The sequence below is a fragment of the Erpetoichthys calabaricus genome, chromosome 15 (assembly GCF_900747795.2).
Source record: "Erpetoichthys calabaricus chromosome 15, fErpCal1.3, whole genome shotgun sequence".
In the NCBI taxonomy this organism is placed as follows: Eukaryota; Metazoa; Chordata; class Cladistia; order Polypteriformes; family Polypteridae; genus Erpetoichthys; species Erpetoichthys calabaricus.
Genome location: NC_041408.2, coordinates 9,995,791 through 10,016,886, shown reverse-complemented (window position 1 = coordinate 10,016,886; position 21,096 = coordinate 9,995,791). Strand labels below are relative to the sequence as shown.

The window sequence follows — 21,096 nt, the reverse complement described above, 5'->3', positions numbered from 1 at the left end:
CTCACTTGGGTTGTCAGCAGTCATTTCATTTGAATCAATGTCGTCACCATCATGTTGGTAATAATTATTTCTATCATTATTATATTCTTTTACCCTCCTCATTATTATCATCCGCTTCATTATTTTTTAAAATTGTCTTTATTATCATAATTTTTATTAATATCACTATCCTCAACATATTGGTTATTACCATATTTATATTGTCATTTTTGTCATTATTAAAATAATTTTCTTTATTATTGCTTTTTATTATTAATATCACTATCATCATCCAAATATTGGTCATTACCATCTTCATTGTCATTGCCATCATCATTATCATTATTATAATTATCATCTTCATTTTTTTTTGTTATTTAATATCTTTATCAACATCATCATATTATTATTATTATTATCTTCACTTGTCATCATATTGGCTATTAGTCTTCACCATAATTAACATTGTCATCATTATTATTGTCATTATCATATCATGATATTTTTCATTTTCTTTACTATTACCTCCATTATTATTAGTATTAATATTAGTATTATTAGTATTACAAATGTCACTAGAATCGTAATGGTTATCATTATCATCACCATCAATATTATATTATTATCTTTATCAGTATTTATCAGTAATCTGTTGTCATTTTCTTTGGTATTATTTTTATTTCTTTTACTATCCTTATTATTATTTACATCATTATAAATAGGTTATTTTTATCATTAAATAATAATAAGTGTAAACTTAGGAAATTGTTACCTGCTTCACAGTCATGTAGTGTGTCAGAGATTTCATTGTGAACATTTTTAATATAAGTCTATTCCTGTGAACGTATTCACTATAGAAAGGCACATTTATTTACGTAAGTGTATTCATATCCATCCATCCATCCATCCATCCATCCATCCATTGTCTCCCGTTTATCCGAGGTCGGGTCGCGGGGGCAGCAGCTTGAGCAGAGATGCCCAGACTTCCCTCTCCCCGGCCACTTCTTCTAGCTCTTCCGGGAGAATCCCAAGGCGTTCCCAGGCCAGTCGAGAGACATAGTCCCTCCAGCGTGTCCTGGGTCTTCCCCGGGGCCTCCTCCCGGTTAGACGTGCCCGGAACACCTCACCAGGGAGGCGTCCAGGAGGCATCCTGATCAGATGCCCGAGCCACCTCATCTGACTCCTCTCGATGCGGAGGAGCAGCGGCTCTACTCTGAGCCCCTCCCTGATGACTGAGCTTCTCACCCTATCTTTAAGGGAAAGCCCAGACACCCTGCGGAGGAAACTCATTTCAGCCGCTTGTATTCGCGATCTCGTTCTTTCGGTCACTACCCATAGTTCATGACCATAGGTGAGGGTAGGAACATAGATCGACTGGTAAATTGAGAGCTTCGCCTTGCGGCTCAGCTCCTTTTTCATATATTCATATTTTCGTGTATTCATATGTAAACCTAAATTAGCCAAGTATGGGTATGTGATTTAATAAGTGTGCTTTGTGGCTTCCAGTCCAGAGTTGATTTCCAATTTATACCTAATGCTGTTGTGCTTCTGAAGTGGGCACAGAAAATGCATACAGTAAATGAACATACTGTCTAAGACCCATGAATTTTTGCTACAATATTGTTAAATAAATATTTCTGTACAATCGATATAGTGCACAAAAGTGAAGTGCATTTGAGCAGGATTGAAGTTTTGAATTGGAGACCCAGCTCCCCCCTCATTCTTTGGTCACAAATGCTGACTTCAATTCAAAAGCCTGAATTCTCTTGAAAGTGCAAACATGTGTTTTGGCCATTGTAAGCGTATAACTGGATAATCAATATGTGACATGTGCAACATGAGTAACTTGAGATTATTTTAATGGACATATTAAAGTTGTCATTTTTGATCACCGGTAGTCCCCTTTGAGGCCCACCATGGTCTGGTCATTCTGGCCCTCTAATCATCCTGTGTCCCTTATTGGCTAACTAGATTTCTTATCCTTTTGCCACCTAATAGCTAATGTGTGTTAAGTGTACTGGCTGCTATTGCATTATCCAGGTGGATGCTATATATTGGTGGTGGCTGAAGTGGCTTCCCATTGTAATAATTATTATTTATTATGACTGGATGACTTGATATGTAGGTTATACAACATGACTAACAGTTTTTTTCAATGAATGTCTTTTCAATGAAAACATGAGATTAAACTTTTTGTCTTGGCCATGGCAAAATATTTTTGGTGGAGTATTCATTTAACAGCAAAATGGCAAAACCCATGCTCAAAAATAAGATACTTGGGGTCCTTTGCAGTGTTCCTGAGATGGTCCGCTTCTAGTATGGTACTAAGACCAGACTACATAGTATGATACTAAGAGGAGTTGATTCTCAGGTCTAAGTGCTGCTTCAGTGAACAGCGGAACAAGTTCAGCTCCAACTTAAAGAAAAACATGAGGCCAAAACAGTTTAGTTTGATTTGCTCAGCTGGCTTTCTGATTACCTGTTAACTGTGACACACCAGCTATTAACACCTCACCCTCTCTCAATTAACAATGGGGTGTTAGGTGAAAAAGTACATTCTTACGTACACTTAATAAAAAATCATTGCAATTGTTAACCCACATGAGATTGAAATGATTGTCGCTGTTGTTGTTGTAAATGTTATTCACTTCAAGCAAATGAAAAAGCACCGACACCCCAATATGCAAAGTAATGATCATTAACTGTACATATTAGTAGAATTGTATCTGAAATATAATTCCCAATTAAGAGTTGACACTTGTCAAACATTATGTGCCTAATTTTTTATAATAACCAGATTAATCCAACAGTCGCAAAGCAGCTAAAATATATAGTCAAATGCTGAAAAATATTTGTAAAAATATCTCCGTGTACTGCAAACTTTACAATACATATTGTGAACCTGTAGCACAAATATAATGGCGATGATGATAATAAACAGTAACACTCCCTGGAAGGTCTCCCTGCACTATTAAACCTTATCTATTAAACTGCCAGGCCCATTTCTACAGGACTGGCATATCATATATAAATGTCTACGTGTGCAAGTGTGTGCGTCTGCCTGGCTCAGAAGATAGAGGTGTAGTAGAAGAAGAAGGAAAGCTGCACGTCATTGTTGGCAATTCATTACAACATCACAACCAAATGCTTTAATGAGCATCAAGATGGAAATACAGCACAACACACAGAGTAAAGTCGGATATCAGGCACATTTATTTAACAATGAATGCTCCAGGGATTTTTCTTGCTTTGTTCCCTATGCTTGTTGGGATAGGCTCCAGCTTTCTCTCAAACTTGCTCAGTATGAAGCGGTTTTAGAAAATAGATGGATGATCCACAGCCGTACTTTCTGAATGAAAATAAGATGGCAGCTTGATTTTGTCTTTAGTCATAAGGGCAGGCTCTGTGTGCATGAGAGCTGACAACCAATGAATGCGCACCGAGAGTACAATGCATATAATGTTGCGATAAGAAATAAGTAATGTGGATGTTTTGGACCCCACAAACAAAAGAAAAGCTTGTCTGTTTGAGTTCTTATGTTTTATGTGTAACGAAAGAATAGAAAAAGGATGAGATTTCAACTAAACTTGCTGTACCTGTTGACACTTCATACAGCAGTGCCCATCAAGCAGCACGCTATTGGTTGTCAGAAAATGGGATGAGCATGACTGAACTGAAAAGTCGACACTCAGTCCCGTAATTTGACATATCCAGCAATTTTCATTCATGAGAATTTGCATGATTTGTCAATGAGATTGGCAAGTCTGATATACCCAGTGACTAGTAGTTGTGTAATGTGACATCTGCTTTAGTGGCACACAGGTCATCCAAGTTTGTGGGTAATTCAAAGGAAAACCTCTGTCATTCCTTGATGAGTTTGTCCTGATATTCTGGTTATAGATTCTCTTCCATTTTTGCCTTTAATTTTGTCCTTTGTTTTGGCTTAGGTTACTCATAAGCTTATGGCCCTTTTTGCTTTGTCCATTTCACTTGCTTTTGGTTTACATTTTTGGCTTGTTTGAAAGATTGCTTTGACTCCATTATATCGACCCTGGCCCATTTCTGACTTTGACTCAAATTTGAATATTACATATTACTGTAGTCATCCAGTGCAGTCGATACACTGATGGACTCCCAAACAAATGTTCACATCTACATCTGTTCTTTTTGTCCTATTTCTGTATTTTTTTTTTCTATTCTCACTTGTTTGTTGTTTTTCCATCACTGAAGGCTGAAACTTTGGTCCAATGACACATGTTCCATTTTATTTCATGTCTATCAGCATATATAGTGCCATTCACGATCACCACTGCTTTTATGATATGAGAAGATGACACTGGCTAAATAATTTATGTTGCTGAAGTATGAAGCAGTCCTGGTGATTTGGAATGCGGTCCTTGCGTTTCAGATCCTTCAGGCATTTTAAAGCGCTTAGACGGCTTGCTGCTATATTATCATTTTTTGACCACCCCTTGCCCCAGGTGCCTAATATGTCAGGAAGGGGATTATAATAAGTCTGATTAAACTTGGGTCCTTGGAGGGAGAGGAGGTGGGGGCATGAAATGGAAGCTATTATAACCCAATATTAGAAGTTGGATAATAACCGCGAGAATCTTCTCAATGGGCTGGACTGCGTTTTTTTTTTGTGTCCTTGTGCACAACAAAGAATCTGCAGGGAATCAAGTTTTGTAATCAGATTAGTAATGCATTGACTTGGGCGGGAGAAGAGGAGAAGGAGGAGGAGGAGGAGAGGGGTGCAGTCCTCCTTGTTTGAAATGTAAAGCAGGGAATGAAAGAAGGAGCCTTTGGCAAGTTTTCCCATCACTTCACGTCAGTGATTTAGTTCCTTATTTCACTAGGGTTACCTGCTATTACACAATGGCTGATGTTTGTTTAGAAATTTGTCTTTGCCTTTGTTTTTTTCCTTTTTTAAAATACCCACCCATGAAAGGGCATCCAAAATGTATAGGATACAATAACAAGCCAGACCAAGGAGTGCTTTGTCTGTCACACAGCCTGGCAGGTAATGTGGTCCAGTGAAATATAAATCAATTTTGTGCCCACCACTGACTTACTCTGTTATCCTGAGAAAATCACAAATCCTGACTGTTAAGGGATATACTTGGTATTTATGATGTTGAAAAATTAATAAATTAAAGGCTATGTCACATTAGATGACTTGTCCATTGATTTTCAGCCATAGTGTCCATTAACATAATATTTGTCACTCTGGGGCAGATGGTGGCAAGCTCTCATGTCCACCAGTTGTGTAATATGACAAACTTAGTAATTCATTCCAACTAGTCAGTGATTCACTCCAATAAAATCAAACAGGTTTTTTTTTTTTTTTTACCCTCAGTGATTTTTCAGTCACAGCCTTCATTTACATAATCTTAGAGAATTGGAGGCAGTTGGCAGCGGCCACCATGAAGGCTAGTCATGTAGTGTGCATGTCTAGTCACTCTGTTTAGGTAGTCTGTAACTCACCCTGTTTTGGCTTTACTTGTAGAAGGTATAATGCATACAGTTCAGCAACAAACAGAAGGAAAGCACATCTTTCTGCTGTCTTGTGTTTTATGTACCACAATAGAATGGAAAAAAGGTCAGAAATTATGGCTGAACTCGCTATTCCTGTTAACCCTTTGTGTATTGCAGGAACGCTATTGGCTGTCAGAAAGAGGAACAAGTAGGATTACTCTGGAAAGATGGCATTTGGTTGGTACAGTTGACATGGGCAGTGATTTTTTTTGTCCTGTAAATAGACATGGCTTGGCAACGATATTAACAACTACGGTTTGTAGGTCTGACATACCCAATGACTAAAAGTGGCATAGTGAGACATAGGCTTTAGGGGCACACAGGTCATCCACGTTTGTGGGTAATTCAAAAAACAAACTCTGTAGTTCCTTTATTAGTTTCTACTTACAGTATATTCTGGCTACAGATTCTGTTCCATTTTTGACTGTGATTTTTGTCTTTTGTTTTGGCTTGGGTTACTTGTAAGAAGAGTACTGGCTTAAGGCAATTGCAGATTGCTATGACCACTTGGCCAAAGAGAAGCGTTCAGAGACGTTTTAAGGAAAATGACCAGAAGATCAAGGTCAAAATGGGGCTAAAATTAAAACCAAAAGAGATCAAAATAACCCCACAACCAAATCCCAATATACAAAGCAAAAATCATAGTCATTATTCTCTCAAATAAATGTTTGTTTTTAAATATGCAGAAACTTGGACGAGGTGGACAGGATATCATCATCTTAAATGGTAACGGCCCAATTACATCATGCTTCTCTAATTTTTGTTGCTAAGTAGTAAGTAGCAATGGACACATTTACCAACATCAAACTGTCCAAAACGGAGAAAGGAAAATGTTAATGAAAAATAAAAAATATTATACAATGTAAGTTTAAAATAAGAGAAAATGATTCCAACAGGGAAAAACAGTAGCCATCATATTGTCATGTGTACAGAGTAAAGTGCACTTTTTTGTCTGACCAATTTGCAGCACGTTGCCCGTCTCCAGTGCCATGATCAACAAGAACCTATTATTTTGCTGCAGTTGCCATCTCTAACAATGAATAAAAAAGGGTCAACTCTCATTTATGAAATGTAATAAAAATTTGTATTATTATTGGACAGGACGTTTGCATGCACATTGTAGGACAATTTAGTGACATAAGTTGATACCAAGGGTAAATATAAGTATAATGTTAAATTCAAACACTCTGAAACTTTTTCAGTGTTTCTCCTACTATTGAATTCAGTGGTGGTCTGACCAATAATGTTTATCATTTGCCAAGTAGTTCAGGTAATTCAAGGTGCCGACTCCTGAAGGGGTGGAGGTTGTTTGTGGTTTATAGTCGTTGCAGATTTTTGACACAAATGTAATTAATATATGAAATCACTGTGAAATTTTAAAGTGGACAAACTGAGATCGAGCTCTTTATAATTTTTGCTTATGTGCTTTTTACATGGTGCTTATTTTGTTTTTACACCATTCTTTAAGTTGAGTGGCTGGCAAAAAAACCTTGTACTGCACATGACTTCAGTGTTAAAACTGTTGTAATTAGTCACACACTGCAGTTCATTTAAGATGACAACTCCAGCGACTGGGGAGTGACAGGATATTAGCAACTGCAGTCATTATATGTGACCAGATGTACTATCTGGTTATTCCTCAAAAGGACCTTACCTCTGTTAAACAAGCTGAAAGTCTAAGACTTGTGATGAGTTTTGAGATGTAAATCTTGTGATCTTTAGTTCAGTTTTTTTTTCCTGCCAAATTCCATGCCGACAGAACTTCAATACAGTCCACATCTCAACTGCATATTATTATCCATTTTCGTATACAGCTCATCATTTCATCTTTAGGTCAGATGTAAAAGTTTTTCTTAGATTGGTGTTTTTTGCCCAGACTTGTGCCCCTTATGTGACATCCAGTAGAAATATAAGAACAAAAGGTTATGGAAAGCTGCTGGTGCACTGGCTTGGTCAAATGGCATTTGTGTCTCTCTATTTATTTATGTATTTATTTTTGCTACCTTCAATAATGAAAAATTCTTTCCTGTTTAAGAATCTGGCGTGTCCATGATAGTATCCCCTTTTTAAAAATCTATCCTAATAATTGAAGACTGCATAGATAGAAGATGGATGGAAGAATTTAACATTCACTTAAGTTAGCAACACTAGATTTGTCCCCTGTTGATCAGTGACATGGTGGAGGATTACAGAGGTAAATTCAGTCTGATGTTGTTTCTTCAGGTTTTACTCAAACAAAAAAATCCATAAATAACCTTGTTTGATAATATACCTAACCTATCAGTTCAGCAAGTCTTACAAGGTCTCCTTAAAGTCATGGAGGAAGTCCACCAGTCTGTCTCTCTTTAGCTGAATTGTAAGGAAAGGACTGAGAACAAAGCAGCCTGTTTGAAAAGCAGCGATGTGCTCCTTGTTAACACTTTAGGTGAACAACGACGAGATTTCAGCCAGAAAGAGAGAGACTTTCTGACACACTGACCTTTGCCACGGCACCCTGGCAAATGAAATGTGTTGCGGGCACCATGGTAACTCGTTGACCAGCAGTGGTAGCACATGCAGGTGGGGTGGGAGGCGGACTGATGCTCCCTACGGGGCTGCTGCTGATTTCGGTGTTAGGCTGCACGTGCAGCCAAATAGGACAAAGGCAACAGCAGGATTGAGCGAGATGTCGTGTTCATTTGGATGAGCATTCGGAGACGAGACAAGGAGCACTGGGAAACGATGCCGGCAAGGGGAATTACTTTTTGGAACTGCAGACGAAGGAAGAGTCCTTATTCAGGTATTTTGTTTGCTTTGTACTGCTTGGAGAAGCTGAGCGAGCTGCAGAAAGTTTCACTGAACTTGAATTTTTTCTTACAGTGGTTTGATTAGTTATAGCTTTGAAAGAATTTTTATGAGTTTAGGGTCTGTCACCGAAATAAGTACTTTGACATAAGCACTCAAAGTTAAACTCTCCTTCACTACTGTCTGCACATGTTAACATGAAATTGTCTAGCCCTGAATGGGCCAATAATCATGTTTGCTAGAATGTTTAGATGATGCAGGAGAAATAAAATATATAACTAATACGTTTATGCAATTTTTCATGAGACTCCCTCTTTCATTAAAATTGTTGGGGTTGCTGTGTACATCTTTGAACCTCTGCTAGTGGTCATGTATGAGTTTTATTTGTTTCACCATTAGTTTGTCATAAGCTTAGTGAGTGTGCTGTATGACAGGCACTAGTTAAAATACACTCACTCTCTTACTTCTGCAATAACTGATAAAACAAAAAAAAAATGTAGACCCCACCCGATAATTTGCTGTCATGTCCATGGTAGTATAAAGCATGCCTATCGGGCACATCGCTCGTCAATGGAGACTAATTGCTGTTTAAACTGTGACTAGTGTCCATATTGAAGGAATGGCACTTGTAAGTGCACTGTGCTTTGTCCATGGCGCTGCCTGACAATGATAGCTGCAAACCGGTCTTTTTCTGTTTGTTTTATTTATTCTATCAGTCTGTTTTTAGTGCATTTCATATCAATTTTTAATTTATGTAGCGTCTTTCACATATATAGAGTGCCTATCATTTATATATTAATTCTCATTGCTATGTATCTATTGATCATTATGTAATGTCTATTGTAACCATCAATTACATGAATATAAAACTTTTCCTATTTATCTATCCATGTAACAGAGACCATGAGATTATTCACTATAGATGTAATATAGGGATCAATTAATAAGCAATATCCACATAAAAATGAACAAAATAAAAGTAAATACATTAAATGTAGCGTAAAAAAGGAATAGACCAAAGTTAATTATTTTAACAATTAAAGGTGCGTTTATAATAGTGTTTTTTTTTTTTTTTTTTTTTGGTCTTAAAAACTCAAGGTTCCTCCTTACATGCTTTTAACATTGCATTTGCCCAGTGTGATTTGATTTTTTTTTTTTTTTTTTTTTTTTTTTTTTTTTTTTTTGATCTCTTGGCTGCTGGTCATGTATGAGTTTTATTTTTTTGTGTGAAATAATTTACCATTAGTTTGTCATGTGTTTAGCAAGTGTGATCTATAAAAGGTATTAAATAAAGATCAATTTTCCACACACTTACAGTATTTGTAGTAGTATTATTAGGCTGATGCCATTGTTCTAGACAACTTCCAGCATTTTAGATACACCTGGCTCCATTTCTTTTGTTTTGTTAGTTGGAGCACAGGCAGGTGAAGTGATGTGCTCATGATCACACAGTTTCAATAGTTATGTTTGAACCCACAACCTCAAGTTTTGAAGCCCAAAGCCTTAACCACAATGCCACACTACCTGTAAAAGTAAACTATTTTTGAATGAAAGTCTGAACAGAAAAACTTCAATAACTGATGAAATGATTTTTTTTTTTTTTAATTTCAGATGCCACCCTACAATTGTCTGTCATGTCTGTGTCAGCAGCAACACATGCCCATCACTCATCAAGTAGCCCAATTTCTGTTTAAATGGTGTTTTTTTTTTTTTTTTTGAGCATATTGTAGAAACTGGCATATCTTCTGTCTCATAAGGTGCAGTCAGCTTTGTCTGTGGTGCTGCTTGAGAATGTTGGCTGTAAGCCTCCATGGTCTTAATCAATGTCAATCCATCTACCTATCTGTCACAGTGCCTTTCATGTATCTGTCTTATTTATATAGCACCTTTTTTATCTAATTATTACTCATATAGCATTTCCTCCTATTTGTCTGTCTGTCAATCACTATGCCATACTACTTAAGAAATGTATGGTATATGTATTAGATATTGAATGGAACTATATGATAGATACTGTAGATAGGCAAAGCAGTATACACAGACTTAGAAGAAGTACCATATAATTGTAATTATAAAGAGAGAGATCAGCATACCAAAATACAGATATGAAAGGCATTTGATAAGACAGATAGATATGAAAGGCACTATATAAAAATAGTTTGGAAAAGTTCAATATAATATACCACCTTTAAGTGTCTATTATATATGAGACGTAGATGGATTGATACTGTAGGAGAAGCACTGCATGACTGATAGAGTATAAAAGGCGCCTCCTCTCAAGCACTGCAGGTTCTTAGCCAAAACCTGCAATGCCAGAGAGGGAGGATGCCTTTCATACTTTACCTGTCTGTCTAGTGCTTTTCTTATACATCTAATCTATCTGTGTTCTGTAGTACCTTTCACTATCTATTTATTTTATATATATCCATCTATGTTACATGAGGTCATTCACAAATATCTTTGTTATATAGTGCCATGTTTATCATTGGTTCATTCTTCTTCTTGCATAGGAACATAATTTCTGGCAAAAATAAAATAGACTATTCCCTGAGTAATTAAAAGTGTGCAAGATAAATTAGCAAGTAGATATTAACTTTTGATCTATTCCTTTTTAAATTGTGTTAATAATTAAACTGGGTTGAAAATGGTGATTTTACTTCTAATTCATGGGTCTGGTGTGGTGTTGTTGGTCTCTGCTACTACTTGCGACAGGTGCATGAGAGCCTTTATTTGTTTATTTTGAGGATGATAATCCACATGCCCTAGCATGCCCACACCCTTTGGATTTTCTAAAGCCAGAATTCTTTTGTATCAAAGGATTACTCTGCTGGCAGTGCAGGAGGGCTGACTGGTGGATGCCCCACAGGTACAGCTCGATAATAGAAGGTGGGCCTTTAGAGATGCTGTTGCCTCCCCCCCCCCACTGTAGTGTAGGGCAGCTGAAGCCTCGCTTCTCAATTGCTGTGCTGAGCTCCCGATCAGAAGGCAGTCCGGGCAGGGAGGGAGCTTTTGTCAACTGGAAACTGGCTTTTAAAAGCAAGAGAACAAAAGCTTTTGGCATCCTGAAGTGACTATCAGTGGTCCTCCGAATTCCTCTCTAGACCTATATCACTCCACCCCATTTTTTGGGCATGGGGAGGGTTTCACTCTGAAAAGAAATTCCTTTCTTTCCTATCCATGGCTAAGTGAGCTTCTTAGAGGCTCCCTCGTGAGCCCAACTTAAAGGAATTTTCTTTTGTGTGAAATGTGTAACCATGAGCACTTAACAAGTGGGATGTGCCTGCCAGTTGTGTTTTGTATGTGTGTTTTTATGAAAACAAAAATCTAAATTTCTGTCGCCTTTCATTAGAGACTTCTGCATTACTTTTGCAGTTTATTCATGTGGATAAGCGGTTGTGGAAATCCCACCACTGTCTCTACTTTGAGCTTTACTTTTCACCCTCCTTTAATTAAATCATATTGAGAATAATAATAATAATAACAGTATTGCAAAGAGAGTAGTGAAATTCTAACTTGCCATATTGACCAACTGATATACATTTCTATTAAATAAAATTTGATTCTACTACACAAAGCACACCATAGAACAGATTACAGCTGTTTATTTATTGGATGTTTTTGTGCAAACCAACTTACAGATGGCAGGGGCATGGCACTTGCAGGTCCAGTGCCTTGGTCAGTCGAACTGCTCAGAATTCTTGTGGTCTTCACTCCAGCGCTTTCATCACTTTGAAATGTTGATTGCTGAATCTGTGATTTCCATTCTGTATCTCTCCTGAGGTATGGAATTGGATCTGCTGGCATCATGCTGTTCTCTTTGAGTTTAACCAAAATTCAAAGCAGTGAAGTGAAAGTTCTGTTACTCGCATGGGGGAAAACTGAAAAGAAAAAAAAAAGTCTGTTGGACTGCTTCATCGATCAAAAGGCATGCTGGTCACTAGTGTACCCCTATATGATATATGGCTCCAGCATGCTCTTCTGTGTGATGTGTAACCAGTCTGTTGATGTTTTATATCCTTGTCTTATAAATTAATAAAGCTTTGCTTTGTAGCCATCTGAATCATTACAGGTATTCAGAGTTGGACATGCTTGTGAAATAATGAAATATTATGGAATATAAAGTATTGCACACAAAGTAACAAGTTAAACAATCTATTCATGGCATAACATTAGGTGCTTTTGGCAACTAAGTTAACTGATGTGAAAGTTGGAGTATTTCTCTTTTTTTAGTTCAACTTTTTTGTTTGTTACTTATTTTTGTAGAACTAGATATGGAAGAACTAGATTAGAATTAGGATTCGATATGGAAGAAGATGATCTGCTGTGGCAACCCCTATCAGGAGCAGCCGAAAGAAGATGATGATTTATTATTGTAGAACTGAGTCATATTCAAAAATAACATCATTGCTTAGCCACTGTGACACAACACATCTTGTAGTTGTAAGGTATGTCATATTTGCCAGCTGCAGTTGCTGATTCCATTTCCAGACTGTGCCCATTTTATTTCCTGAAAATTGCTGGACATATCATATTTAGTGATTGTGTGTCGATCCAGCACAGTTGTGCACATCCATTTTTCTGGTAGCCAATAGTGTGATGCCTGACTGAGTGTGGTACAAAGGGTTAACAGATATGACAAGTTCAGTTACAGTCTCGGCCCTTTTTCTTTTTTTTTGTTATGTCGTACGTAAGCTATGAGACATCAGACAGATGAGCATCTCTTCTGTTTGCAAGGTCCAAACCACCCGCATTCCTAATTTCCTGTCAGTGCATTATATGACTTGTGCTTCTTGATGAGCATTCATTGGTTGTCAGCTCTCATGCATACAGAACCAACTCCTATGATTAAAGCCAAAATTAAAAAGGTTTTATTTTGTCATAGTGAGTGTACTGTTGCATGATGGGGTTCATGGGAAGGTGCCGCTAACTGCCTCTTTATGTAAATGAAGGCTACAAGTGAATTGTAAAGTCCCATGATAGTCTTTTACTTGACTGCTGCTAGCACCCCACACGACTGTTTTGTCTTCACTGCTGATGTGATTACTGTATGTGCTTAGAAAATAAATTTGTATTTGCACTTGTGTTAAATGTGATCGCTATCTACTTCTGACAAGCTCCAAATGTGTTCTGTGTGATCCATCACTGTGTTTAGACCTGTTTTTTTTAATGTCATCAAATGACATCCAGTAGTGACACATGTTAATGTAGGAGAAAAGTGAAATTTTGTTTTAGCTATAAATTTTCACATTTTTGTCCTGACTGCTGCTCTCACTCAACTTTATGCACTGACTCAATTTTTTAACTCAATGCTGGTTTTGATTTTGTGGCTTCTGGTAACTTTCCTAACCCACTGCAATGTCCAGTAAAGATGGAAGACAATTTCAAGAGAGACAATTGAGATGAGCAGAGAAGTACCTGCAGGTCTTACTCTAAAGAATATGTAACACTACTTTTGTTTGTTCCGATATTCAAGCCTGCCTTGAGTATGTAAAGTGTCATTTTTGGCCCTCAAGAAAATTGAGTTTAACGCCCTTTTTTGTAAATGTTTGTTAATGGACATGTTTGTATTTTAATAATCTTGCACTTCTGAGTGAAAGATGAATTCTGCTCATTTGAGCTTTTCCCCATTTATGACCAGTACATGTAAAACATCTGTTGCTCGCGGCGAGCTTGCTAATTATCCTCATCATTTCACAATCTGCACGTGCCTGAATGGTGGCAAGATCTAATTGTTGTGGCCATTGCCTGAAGTCTTTTGTTTTAACAAGTGTGCAGATGTGAGAGACAATGCCATTTCCATTGCCCGACTGAAACCCAATTAATTTGGCGCATCTCTGGACCATTTCTTTTGTGCTTACTGTGAAATCCCATGGGGATGTGTGAATCATTTGTACCTCCTGTCTTCTTCACCATTTTCACTTTTTCTAAGTGCTTGTGCCACCAACCCCCTCCCCTCTCCCTTTATCATTTGCATGATTATCTTTCTTGCTAGGGGACCACTGTTGGCTCCTTAATCGTCTTGCTTGTTAGCTTTGTAAGAAGGAGTGCCACTGCAATGACTGCAAGATGGGAAAGTTGTACTGGCTTAGTACTCTTGTCTATGCCAAGCCTCCCAATTACCTGAAAAATATTGGGTATGGAGTTAGTACAAATTATTCCTGTGGAGGCAGGTAGATGCAGGTGTTAAGAACGAAAACCACATTCTGTCAGATGGCAGCAGCCAAAGACACAGGTCTGAAGGCAAAGTCTTTAGAATCAAATAGTTGGTTGATCAGTTTCTAGATTTATAATGTTAAAAGGCATGTGAGGTTCAAGTAACAGAAATGACAGTTTATGAAACACCACAAAAGAAACCATGGGTGGGGTAAGGGGGGGGGGGGATATGGCACACACCCACCTGCTCATTGCATTGCCAATCTGATCAGTGTTATTCTTACTGATGAGGTATAAACAGAGAGTGCTGGCGAACTTCTCAGAAGGGCTAATTACTCCAGAGCCAAGGCCGAAACTCTGCTGGGATCCGTGGTTCTATTGTTCTTGCTTGACCGCAGTCCCTCTGGGAGTATCGACTGTCACTAAGCCCTAGACAAAACGAATCCGCATTCCTTCATGCCAGATAATGAAGGTAGATTTACTGCTAGTGTGTGCACAGGTGAGTAATGAGACCCTGACGCCCCAAAGTCGGACAGATCACAGGCTATGGTGCACCTCCCCCTGGGGTCATGTCACAGCAGATTGGTCACTGGTGTTGAGCTTATCTGCCAGTCTGTATGGAGTCCAGTAAATCTGTTTTAGCTGGCAATTGAGATGTGTTTTTCTTCTTTTTTTATGTGGAAGTTTTATTCTATTATGGTAGCTATTGAAATAATATTAGCAAATCTTTTTGGTCTAGTTTAGGGTCACAGGCAGCTGTAGCCTATCCCAGTAACATTGGGAGTAAGGCAATAACCAACCTAGGAGAGGATGCCACTCCATCTTACACTTTTGCTGTCGATATGAGTGTTTAGCAAGTATAATTGTGACCCTATAATAGTGACAAAGGGGCCTGCAAGCACAAAAGCTCTGCCACTTGGCTCTCAACTCTGCTTACTTGTGCATGGGTTGAACAAAATAACTGAAACACTACATGAAAAGGAGTTTAACTTTGAAGGAACTGAATCCTAATTCTGGGTGCAGCTGCAGAGGTGAGTCATGTTAGTTTACTCATTAGCAGTCAGTATCAGCTATCAAAGAGAGCTGACTTTTCATGCTTTGATATGGAAGGGATCTAAGGGCCATGTCACATTAGATGACTTTTCCAGTGATTTTTTTCCACTGTAGCCTTTATTCACATGATCTTTGCCACTAGGATACAGTTAGTAGAACGCCCCCGTGAACCTGATTGTCTAATGTGACACATCCAATGACTAAGACCAAATAGTTTGCATCTGGCTAGGATAAAATCAAGCAGGTTTGATGTTCTCTTTGGTCGGTGGGGTGGGCAAGATCTGAGAACCAATGAGTGTTTGGCTGGTAGTACAATGTATAGAGTGTAACAATGAGGTATAAGCAATACACATGTTTTGATCTCTTGTCATGAAGTGCTTCAAGAATCTGGTTTCACACTACACCAGAACCTGTATCCCTCCCACTGACCCATCTTGGAAAACTAGGGTGTGAAGATGCTTTTTATTGACTATAGCATAGCTTTTAATATTATTATTTTGGATATTCTAATCAGTAAACTGTCTTACCTAGGTCATCCCCCGACCACCCTCAACCCACTCTTCTGCGCCAGGATAAAGGACTTTCTTATCAATTGACCTCAGAAAGTGAAAGTTGGCCCCCACTTTTCCTCAACTCATTCACTCAACACTGGTTCTCCACAAGGCTGCGTGTTAAGTCCATTGCTGTTTGCCCTCTACACCCATGACAGCAGTCCAGCCCACCCTAATAACACTATCATTGAATTTGCCAATGACTTTACAGTGTTAGAACTCATTTCAGAGGGGAACAAGTATGTCTACAAAGAGGAGATCCTGAAACTGTCAGCTTCGAGCTCAGCAAATAACCTGACACTGAACACCATGAAAACTAAGGAAATCATCTTTCACTTCAGGAAAAACAGTGTAGTCCTGGCCCCCTTCCGTATCAATGGGTATTTTGTGGAGAGGGTCCCTGCCTTTGAAATTCTTGGGTACCTTCCTCTCTGCTGACATGTCTTGGACTGCAAACACTAAAGAAATTCATTAAACAGGCACAGCAGCGACTTCACTTCCTGAGTCTGCTGAGGAAGAATAATCTGGATCAAAAGCTGCTGGAGAACTTTTACTTCTCCTCCATAGAAAGTGTGCTGACATACTGTATCGCAGTATGGTACAGAAGCTGCACTGCAGCAGACAGGAGGGGGCTCTAGTATGTCATCAGTGCAGTTTAGAAGATTGTTGGCTTTTCGCTGCCCTCCCTACAAGACTTCTTGCTGACTTGGCAGGTCAAAACATATTATTGAAGGACCCTGCACATGCTGGTTTCCACCTGTTTAACCTATTGCCCTTTGGTAGGCACACACTACACATCCATCAATTCAATATATATATATCTACTAGCTGATTACCCAGTGACTTCGCTTACTGAGTGCAAGGGAAAAAAATAAAATGTAGTATTTATAAAATAAGTTTAATTGCCAATTTTATTTTTCAACAAATAAACAGCACTTACAATACCATAGAAATCAATATAAACAACATTATTAACATCATCATATGCGAATATGAAGTAATATATAAGAAGCACATTGCATATAAATATAAATTATTAAACAGTAAAATCTTCTTCTATAACAGGGGTGGGCAGATTCAGTCCTGGAGGGCCGCAGTGGTTGCAGGTTTTTGTTCCAACCCAGTTGCTTAATTAAAAAACAATCCTTGTCAATTATTTAATTGCATGGCTTGCTAGTGCTTTACCTCTGCCATGTCATTCTCATATCCTAGATTTATTTTCCTTTCTAAGGATATCATCCAAATGATTTGAAGTCTAAAACAGATGAGTAATTCTCAGTGCTTCACTTTTTTCTCTTCACTTTCCTTCCAAGTATTTAATTAAACCAAATAGTGCATGATAAATACATACAGGTATAAATGAAAACAAGCTAAATGGAGAAATGCTGGTCTCTTTTGTCATTTGCGTGGTATTGCTAATTAGGAGCAATTAAAAACCAAGAATACAGCTGTTTAAGACTAAAATAAGCAATAAGGGTTCAAAATCTTAACGAGCGAAACAACTAAAGTGAAGCTGAAGTGTTACTTGAGCAATAAGGGCTTCTTATTAAGCAATTGGGTTGGAGCAAAAACCTGCAGCCACTGCGGCCCTCCAGGACTGAATCTGCCCACCCCTGTTCTATAATATGCTACCGTGGCTGTACGTCTGTCCAGGATTTTAAATCACCTGCAGCCCGCAAACCGTTTCACCTATTGACTTGAAATTTAGTACACATATACTACGTGACGTCTACTATCCGCTTTCAGGGTAATGATTTTATTACTCTTTTTATCTTTATTTTATTTTATTGTAGAATCAACTCTCGGCAGCGTGCAGCAGGGCGGCCGTACGGCGGATGCGTTTGGCGCAGTTCTCATTCCCTACCACCTTCTCTAATCATTCTTGAGGCAGTATGAAGACTTAAGTGCCAGATTAAGTGAAAGGTTAAAGGAAACGTACTAAGTAATTGCAACACAAAAACTATCTTAATCAGTTTTAACGCGAAAAGATGCTGACGAAAGAGAAGCACCGGGCCGCTAGGGTGGAGTAAAGAAGAGCTGCTCAGGAAGCAGCAAGCACATCAACCTCTGAGCAAACGAATGCTAAATGTACAGAGAAAGAGGATGAATACTATTAATGCTCAAGTCAAGTGTATTCACTGCACGTTATCATGCAGTGTGCCGTTACTGGTATTTTGATAAAAGAATTTGAACAACATATAAGAAGCGTATAAATTATTAAACAGTAATACATTAACATTTAAGAAGTAAAGATACATTGAGTACTACTGCAGTGCTTTCGGGTATACTACATTTTTTGTTTGCCCATTACGTGCATAAATGTATACATTTTTTGGTGTACCTACCCGAGAACAAGCGACATATAATTGACCGTGGGAGAAGCATGGATTTTAAACACGTGTTGAGTTCATCTGCTGGTGTCCCTTGTGGAATAACTGGTAATGTTTGACGAAAATCTCCTGCGATTAAAACGTCAGTGCCTCCCATTATTTTGGTAGGATCTCTGAGATCTTGCATTGTTTGGTTCAAGGCTTCATAAGCTCTTTTATGTGCCATGGTGCATTCATCCCAAACTATTGTCTTTGAATGTTGCAAGACTTTTGCCTTTCCAGAGCCCTTGCGTATGTTGCAAATTGGATTTTCGTCGTGAGTGAGGTTTAATGGTAATTGCAATGCCGAATGTGCTGTATGGCCTCCATCTAATAATGTAGAAGCGATTCCCGATGACGTTACAGCCAGAGCTATGTCACCATTTGCTCTCTTGGCAAGAATCTTGTTTATTAAGAATGCTTTTCCTGTTCCTCTGTGGTCATACGTAATTTCCGTTTCAAACGCGAAAAGAATTTTATATATATATATAGATAGATAGATATAGACGAGAGGGAGTGCAGTGGAGTGTGTACGCCTGATGAGCCCAGAATGAGGGCGAAACACGTGTCGCATACTCTTTGCATTTATTTGACAGTAAACTATTTCAACCATATAGATATATATATATATATATATATATATATATATATATACACATAGATATAGAGATATATATAGATATAGATATATATATATATATATATATAATATATATATATATATATATATATAATATATATATATATATATATATATATATATATATATATATATATATATATATAGATATATAGATATATATATAGATATATATATATATATATATAGATATATAGATATATAGATATAGATATAGAGATATATATATATATATATATATATATATATAGATATAGAGATATATATATATATAGAGATATATATAGATATCTATCTATCTCCTAAAGTGTATCTCTAGCAATTGGTTACTAATACAGAAAGTGGCTGGAGTGGAAGCTTGCTGACACTTTGATCCTCCAGAAACAAAGTTTGACACCCCTGCTACAGGTTTGTCAGTTCATGGGGAATCCCCATTTTTAGGGGGGAAAAAAATTAAAATGTGAATTATGTTTAAATGGAAGTAGGCTTCCATTCATCCCACATTTTCACTACACCCAAATACATGATGAAAACATTACCCAGCAATAACCAAAACACAGAACTACCACCTGTCATTTCTCTACCAATAATCATAAAGCTCATGTATAATTGGTCAGGGGTCATAGTGGTTTAGGAGTGATTGCCCATCTGAGAGGCATGCTTTTCCCACCACAGCCTGTGCTCATCATGACAATTTTTCTATCTTTCTTTGCAAGAGTCAGACGTCCAAGTAGGTGCAAACACAAATCTAGGGCCGTTAGCTTGCATCTGTGAAACTGTCAGATTATCTTTGGAAGATTACATTCTAATCATTTGAGTACATTTCAGTAAAACAATTAATATTTGCAATGACAATGCCCAAAACATCAAGCTACCAACAGAAATTCAGCAGTAAATGGAGTTCAAAATCTGAGTTTATAGATAGTCTTTATTATTTCAACGATTTACCTTTGCTTTCCTAAACTTTTTTGGCTTGCAAATGAAACTGCTATCACATATTATATTTTGGGATAAACACTATTTTGAGCCATTTTATTTTAAACTGACTCATAGACAGTTTCTTTCTATAACAAAATTGAATCTCAATATGCACTGACTATTTCTTCTGTGTGTCTGCCTCTGTCCCTCTCACTTTTGTCTCTTCCTTCTTTCTCTCTCTCTCTCTCTCTCTCTCTCTCTCTCTCTCTCTCTCTCTCTCTCTCTCTCTCCTCCACACACCTTTTATTTGGATGTGTAATTATCATAGTCTAGTGTATTGCTCTTTGTTCTATGTGCAATATTTTACATTAGTAGTACAACATTTTTATGTTATGTTATTCTTTGTGTAATATTCATATCATTGGTAATTCATTGTACAATACATGATCAGTAATATTTTTTGTTAGTAATACCGCATTTGTTGCTTAGCAATACCACATTGTTACCTGTTAATTACAAATTTTTATGTTTTTTTTATTTAGCAGTTTTATATATAGTACTTTGTAGTTACCGTATAAATGATTTTATTTTTTTTTTTTTTGCATCTCAAAGTGTAGCTGCTCTGTAATTTCATTATTCATTGTATAAGGACGATAAAGGCTTCAAATTCTTGTAATTCACAAGTAGAAGGGAAGCTCATCTGTCTGTCTTGTATTTTACATACAATAATAAAATGGAAAAACTAAATAAAGGGTAAAAATTGCTGCTGAACTCACTGCAGCTGTTAATTCTTCGTAACCCTTTCAGGCTGTCAAAAAAATGGGCTAGCAGAACTGTGATAGAAGCTGTGCTGGCGTTCAGTCGGTAAATGTGACATAGGCTACGATTTCCAGTTGTGTAATTTGACATGCTGCAGCAACCAAGTCAGTTACTTGATCTACAATGTGACCTACCCTACAACAAAAAAAAAATCACATAATGTGACACTGGTTTAAGGCCCGTCCACACTACTATGTTTTTGTTTAAAAACACAGAGATTAGTCTCCATTTTTGACTTTCATCCATAGAACCCTGGGGCTTTTTAACCCCTGAATACAGAGACTTGTGAAAA

At 37.5% G+C, this 21,096-nt stretch overlaps 1 protein-coding gene across 3 annotated transcripts in view; it reads left to right on the top strand.

Moving 5' to 3' along the window:
- nhsl1b (NHS-like 1b) overlaps positions 1-21,096 on the top strand; it is a 258,596-nt gene that overhangs the window by 64,766 nt on the left and 172,734 nt on the right. The gene's annotated exons all lie outside the window — the stretch shown is intronic.